Source organism: Argentina anserina, chromosome 5, assembly GCF_933775445.1.
Source record: "Argentina anserina chromosome 5, drPotAnse1.1, whole genome shotgun sequence".
Classification (NCBI taxonomy): domain Eukaryota; kingdom Viridiplantae; phylum Streptophyta; class Magnoliopsida; order Rosales; family Rosaceae; genus Argentina; species Argentina anserina.
In genome coordinates, this window is record NC_065876.1 from 26329228 (window position 1) to 26337465 (window position 8238).

Genomic DNA, 8238 nt, shown 5'->3' on the forward strand with positions numbered 1-8238 from the left:
GGTTGCTGAACGAAGTTCTTTGGGTTAGAGTTTACCCTTGGCAACCAACCTATCTCTCTCGCTCTCACTCTCCTCAACTTGGAGAGCCAAATTCAAACTTAGAAAGATGAATAGAATGAATGGACAGAACTCTATATTTGTAGTGCTAGAACGGGAAATGAACTGAGGAAGCTAGAGAAAGCTTCCGACTCTTACTCACCCAAAATATATTATCCATTTTTTTTGGCAGTGAAATAATAATTGAGAGTTAAACAAGATTGAGTTGTCATTAACACTTCAAATTCAGATGGGAGCTAATATTAAGAAGTGACTTTTGAATGCAAAGGCCGCAGACACCAAATTAGAGGAGCAAAGTCTTTGTTCTTTGTTTCTGTTTCTTTAGGGTTTAGTCCACACTGGGAGGCTCAAGACTACAGCAATATTCTGCTGGTAATTCATTCTTTTATATATTTGAGCAGCCAAGTAGTTACCAACTTTGTAGAATAATCACGTGTTAAAATTGAGCTTCAATTATCCACTTTTTCATTTTTAGTGCTGTACTGCTGTTATGTATACTTATATATAACGTATACATATCAGTGTATATATATATATATATATGCTTTTTGCGAAATAATAGTTAACACTTGCAAAAGAATAAGTCAAATTGTTGGAAAAAATGAACTGAATATACATGAATGTAATAATAACAAGTAGCAGTGGCATGACAAACCGTCCAAAAACACTTTCTGTAATCAAAAGAAATTAGATTGTTTCGACAACATTTGTCATATTTTGACGCTATCGCATCACATCTTGGCATGTACATTCATTTTCCTTAACAACCCCATGTGAGGTTTAATGAGACTTATCTTTTTAGTAAGAGGTTTAAGGAGACTTTGATATTCGCATGATTGATCGATGAGCCAGATCAGTTTCTATACATTTCTAAATTCTTCATCATATATGTATACTTGTATGATCAACTTTTGTGATAAGTTCATACTGGAAATCCAAAACACAATGAGGATTTCTTGCTATTTGGGATTATAAAAAAAAATTAAAATCACTCACCAAGGTTGCTATTCAATCGATCTGAGCAAGATTTAGGTATATACTGTGTGGTGTATTCGTGTTGATATTCATGACACATAGTAAAGTCAAGGCCGACAGAGAGAAACATAGAGATTTTGAAGTTAAAGTCAACTACTGATCAACATTGAAGGGAAGATGAGGAGGACAAATCATGGATTGGAAGCTCGGAGCAATCGGCTGTACGTGTTAGGTACATATATATATATATATATATATATATATATATATATATATATTGTAATGACAAGTTTCTGTCCCCATTTTTATTTTGTACCATATATTATCGATCAGGAGTTAAGTTTGTCGATCATTTGTAATTTCATGCCTGGAATGTGTGACGAATATCGAACTAGTTTATACTATCTTGATGATATCGTTTTCAGCTTGTGTCTATCGTTTGAATTAAGAGTTGGATACTGATTAGATGAGGAAACTAAATGGAAGAGAAAGAGGGAATAGAAGTTCTCGATCGATATCAGTTTATGCATAATGATAGAGTTAGACGTACATTTGCATGTATCTTGAAACTTGAGAAAGAATAAAAAACAGTGTTGATACTACTTTTGGAGTATAACCCTAATTCCCGCATTGCAGTAGTGACTAGCCAACTTAGCCTGATCTGTACTTTGATAAATTATAAGTATATTACTAATCCCTCTATTATTAGGAGTAGTTCTGAGCTCCATACTAATTGGCTAGCTAATTAGCTTCAATTTCAATGAGTCAACAAGTATATGCATCCTAGCTTGGACCCCGAAACCCTGATACTTAATGCTAACTTAATCGACATTCAAGCATAATGCTGTATGAGTCGATCGATGATATACTAGTTAATATATAGCTCGATCAACGTGGCTGCATAAGTAGAGTTGTACGTATTTATCATCGATCACGTTACCATCACCATCATTGGAGTCTTCTTTTCCATGGAATGACAGAGACATATACTTAAACCACTAATATATAACTCCAAGTAAAAGATTTTGGACATTATGTATGTATTGGAATAACCAGATTATGCTACTCAACAGCGACTTTTGGGACCTGTTTCAAATAAATTACACAAAATTATCTACTTGATATTTGAATTTTCATTCCATGGTTTGATTTTCATGATCAATATATGGAGGCCATCTTTAGACGATGGCTTTGAATGCACTCAATATCCCTCACGTACACGCATGCCAGTTGGCTCATGTCTTTTAGTGCTTTCAGACTTGCAGAATTGCAGGTTCTCGATCATATATATATATATATATATATATATATATATATATAGGAACGTATGAATATTCGCCATGTTGGGAAAACTATATGTATTGTAACTATTGTTCCATCATGCTTATGTATATAGAATTATGGATATCATAGATTGAATCTTTGGTCCTTCACGCTTAAACTGCCGGTTATTGTGTAATACTAGCTAGGCACGTTCATGTTTTAATTTCATTTGTAGGCTTGTTTTCATTGAGGAGCTAGCTGCTAGCTTGGAGCCTACTTCTGATCGAAACGGGAGAGTATTGCAATGAAGTATAAGTTGTCCTGCCTGTGTAATCCTGTAATCTCGCTTAATTAATGATTTATTGATTTTTTTTATGCCCTACATACAAAAACAAATGTTGAAACAAAATGATGTTTCAATATGGTACGGTAACATTTCTCACACATTGTTCTATATCAGTAAAATTGTGTGCAACAGTGCAGCTTCATCAATCTAGCAATTACTATCAATCGGATCAATATGTTATTTATTGAATTTCATAAACGAATTTCAACCAATTTAAATAATTTTATTTTTGTGTATTTTCTATTTTCATATTTTACATATATGTTTAGTTTCTTTTGTTCTTTATGATTCTTCTTTTAATTTTTTTTATAATTTTCAGTGAAATATGTTTCTTCTCTAAAAATTGTAATGTTTTCTCCTTCATTCTTTTTTATATTAGAGAAAGAGAACAAAAGAGAACGAGAAGAAAAAGAAAGAGCAAGGGAGAGAGTTGGACACGTGCAGGTTAAAACACAAAAAGGAAAAGACAGGGACTGAGATCTCTCCTAACGGAAATGTTCCTAATATTGCCTAGTAAGTGAATCTCAACCGTTCGTTCTAGATCAACAACTAAGAGACAATTCTTGTTTTTTTTTCTCTCCCTTAATTAAACATCGATAGAACCACTGTCTCTTCTCATCCCCAACTCTTCCACATTCCATTCCGAGTCCCTCCGTCCCTATTAATTCTAGCTTGATTTTTTTCTTTTAAGTTTTAACTTGATCGTCTTGGTGCCAAATTCTAGATTTCCTACACTTCTTTTCTTCTTGCTTAAAGTTCAACGACAAAAAAATAAAACACAAATAGATAGAACATAAGGCACAACACATAGGCAAATTTTGGTTGTTAAAGAGGATTCATCACTCTGAAAAAACTTTCAGGTGGTTGTGATTGTTGTAATCAAGTCCTAAAACAAAGTAATCTTCTAGGTAGCCACAAAGAATGTCAAAAGAGAGCTCTGCATCGAGAAAAACAATTAGGAAGGAGTTGGGTCCTCCCTGACGGTGTATAAGCGGTGAATACTCGAGGACGAAAGAATTGGGGAGAGGGGAGAGAGTTGGGGACTGATTATACCAGAGGAGATTCGGGGATGAGAGGAGAGAATTGGTTATAGCACGGAAGCTTGGCTTGACGGCCGGTTCCCGCTTCAGAAGTGGAAGCGGGAGCGGAAGCGCTCGGAAGGGCGGAGAACTGCAACGGAAGCGCGATTCCGGAAAAGGAGAGTTTGGGAGCGCGGCAGAAGCGCGATTCCTTCCCTGCCTCAATTTCATCAATCAATGTCTTGAGTCTCTTCTTGTCGTCTCATCTTCTTTCAATTTATTTAAGCAGTTAAAGATGAATGACATTAATCGATATAATATATGTCAAAGAAAATTGGGAGAGCTTGGGAGAGATATGAAGAAAATCTAGATGAGAGAGATAGAGAGAGAAGAATGAGAGATATGAAGAAAAATCAAGATGAGAGAGACAGAGAAAAGACAAACCTTTTTTTTAATCAATTTCATCCAATGATGTCTCTTTGACTTGCACGTACCCAACACCTTCAGACTATGCTAGACATTCTTTTGTTTGAATTTAAAAATGAAGCTTTAATATTGCTATAACCAAGAATAATCATGGTTTTAAAAAAGAAGTTATTAATAGTTATCAAGTTATTTCAATACTGGATAAAATAATTAAGAAATAAAAGATAAATAGTATAATATATATATATATATATATATATTATTCTGACGTTTCTAAAACGCACCCGCTTATTTAATTAAAAAAAACGCTTATGTGTTTCTAAATGTTTCGCTTCCACATACCCGCACCCGATTTTAAGCAGCCTAGACCAAACACGACCTATATCAACGTTTAATTAACGGAGAAAATAAAGGAAGATATGTGCCATTGATATAGCGCGAATGGCTTAGATACACTTATTAGGTAATATTAGGAGAATTTCCATAAGGAGAGGATCTCGGTCCAAAAGGCAGTTGAGGCATGGGTCCTACCATTTGAATGCCTTTCACCCCGGTTGCCTGCCAGAGCATCAAACAATCGAGCAATTTAGCTGCCTTTGTTTTTTGGGTGATTGCTTCTCCGCGCGCTGCATATGCTCTTATATGATAATAGCGAATATTTGTACCCAAAAAAAAAAGTAATAGCGAATATGGCATCTTAATAGTTATATTCCTCGATTCTAAATAAGTCCCATAGTATAACGAAAAGCATAAGCTTTAACTCTAACAAATGAAGCTAACGAGAGCCTTGGAGGTGTACAGTGTCGTTATTAGAGGTATACAGTACATCAAGCTTTAATTCTAAATAGTGTTGATTTCTCTTGGCAGTTTTACAATCAACATCCAAACAAATATTATAAATAATTCTGATCCTATCTCTTATATAGTTGACTGATCTCTCCAACAAATATTTATGAAGCTTATGTAGTTGGAGCCTTGGAGGTGTACAGTATCGTTATTAGAGGACTCAGTACAGTTCTCAGAGACAAAGCTACGTAGTACGTACGTAGAGGGACGGGCAGCCATGGCACCCCCAATGAATACTTGACACCTTACAACCTACTAATTATACTTAAATCTTGTTGCATAGAAACTTGTTACTACTAAGTGGCAGCCTCAATAATTTAAGAAAAATGTTTTAGCGTTAGTGCCCTGATATATTTAATATATCACTGCAAAAAAAATCGGCAATGAATATATTTGATAGGTTAAAAGGTTTTTGTACTTGACCCCTCGTTTCTTTTAATCATGGTTTCACCCCTGACAGTTCTGTTTTGTGTTTAAACTTAAAACTCATGAATATTGTAATCTCATTGTCATCGAATTTTTCAATAATGAAAGCTTGGGAGAACAAGATTAGCCTTTTATTAAAAATAAAATAAACATGAGATGCATGTAACTTGAACTTCCATTAATAAATAAGGACGGAAAATATACGTACGTACCTAACAATTTGTTTTGCATGAATATTATGTGTAACAACTAATAACAACCAATCATAGCCATAGCCGTTGACTAAATATAAATAATCAAACCAAACGAAATTAAATTAATAAGATCTTCGATCAATTACTGATTCATTATATTGGCCTCTAGAAATTATTGGTATGACCTAAACTAGACAATTCTATGACAAACATAGATTGAACTACCAAATTATTAATGACTGATTTAGTTAGTTTCTAAACATATGCACTAAGTTTTCCAAAATGTAATTGACCAGATAATAATTTTAGTTTTGAGAAACAGTTGATGAATTAGCACATCAACGCACCCCAATCAATGGCACGATATATAACAATGAAAATGAATTATACAACGCTCTCTCTCTCTCTCTCTCTCTCGAGTGGTTGCCTCCTAGGGTTTCTCTGCGGCATCTTAGCAAATTTAGCGTCAGTGTGGTGGTCTTGATTCCACGCCGGTGTTTACATATAGTTGGTGGTAGTGAACTAGTGATGGGTTTTCTCATGGTTGTCACCTTGAACGATGGTTTTTATTGATAAAACTGTCAAATACAGTGGCGGATCCAGGATAAACATGTCATCTGGGCTAATTTTAGGAACATACCTATAATTTAATGGGGCGGACTACAATTTTGGCCGAATGGCAAAAAAACAAAATTCAGGTTTATAATATACAGTGTATAAAGTTCATATAATTAAAAATAAATTAAACTTAAATATTCATACCATTCCCTATAATCTTAAGTTCTTAACTAATCCACATAGACAAATACGCAATCTCACATTCGGCCATTTTCTAACATACCACCAAATTTCCAATCATTTTAAATCAATGACACTAATTCCCTACAATCTTACCAAACTCAAATAGACAAATAAAATACTCAATCTCTTATTATAATCTATTCATCTATTCAGTAAGATAATAGCAAGACTAACACATTAACACCCAGTTTCATATAATCATATTCCAAATTTCCAATAAGATCTGTTTAACCAACAAAGTGAACAAACCCATATACACACCAAATTTCAGAATCTAATAATTCCATAATTAGTATCTAATTATTCTAATCAGTATCTGATTCAATTTTAAAAGAACTTAGAAGAGAACTGGAGAATAGCTAAATTTGTGGGTTATACAGTAGAACGATATAAGTATAGATGAGAGCAGAGAGACCATGTACAATCGATTGGTTAAATTTTTTTTGTAATAAAAAGTTTTTTTTTCTGGACAGAAATCTCACCTGGGCTGGATCCGCCCCTGATCAAATATAAGAAGATGAACGTGAAGCTTAAATTAATAATTACAAAAACCTGAAATAATATTAGAAATCCATATAAATAAATACGTAACAAAGCATCAACTAGCAAAATGTTTTACTTCAATGACGACTATATTTACTTTAAAACATCGGTGACATAGCTGAGAGCACAATAAATATGTAATGTTGAAAACGATGAAGCATTACCTACATATTCTAATGTCTAATAAACGTTGTTGCCAACAAATTAATCCGACGACACTTAGTTTCATAATGCCACTAAACGACAACAACTATTTAACAAAATAAAGAACTCACCGCCTACCTAGAGCAGACAAGACACATTGAGTACGCATACAGACACAAAACCCGACTAACCCTGCAATAACTATATAGAGCATTATTAAACGTTAATGGTGTAACATAATTAAATAATTATTAAAGACAATATACATAACGATAATAGAATAACTAGCCCAGACTTGGCCCATTAATATAGCCCAAGCCCAAGCAACTGAGGAAAGAGACAAATTGGGCTCTATGATCCAAATCCGACCCAACACCCCCACAGCCAGTGTCGGCAACTTCCCCACCAGTACCATATCTCCCCGCCGCTATCAATAGATCGTAAGAGGCCAGACCAGATTCGAGCCAAAAGGTACCACAGTCGCACCTTGTAGAGGATCCTTGGAGAAACACCAACCCAGATTGAGATCATTCTCAAACCAAATCGGATATCTCCTATCAAACCCCCGCCAAGCCACCTCGAACACATCACCACTTGGCTGTCGAGCAAACTGTTGAGGCAAGGCGCAAGGAGCCAAGGACAATGACTAGCCTACAACAACACTTTGCCTCTCCCACACCTTATTAACTTCCGCCGTGATCCCCCCAAAGTGAATGACGGAAGGATCTGACAATAAACCAGGCCCACGTGGAGCCACAATGACCTGTCCGAATGGGCTCGCCGTCAGACAGGAGGGAAAACCTTTAGGTTTTTCTCTTAGCGTGCACTCTAAGTTTTTTTTTTTACTTTCGAAACATGCACGATGAGTCCCTTACCAATTTGAGTTTGGAGTACGTCCAACTTTGGTGGCGCGGCCGTGATCGGGTCGCTTCCATATCAATAGATCTTACACCACCATGGCATGGTGGCAGTGATGGACCATGTCTTTGCCGCTGGATTTGGTCGGAGCTGAGACTTAATACTTTCATAGTGGCTGGGTCGAGGCCTATATCTATCGACGGTACTTCTAAGGGTGGGCGCGGGTGGACACTTCTAGGGGTCGTGTATGCATCAATTTCTTCCCCGCCAAAATATTATGCGGTATATATTATAGTTACACTATTCAAATTTAAGAGTGCATGAGATATCTATTCCGCGG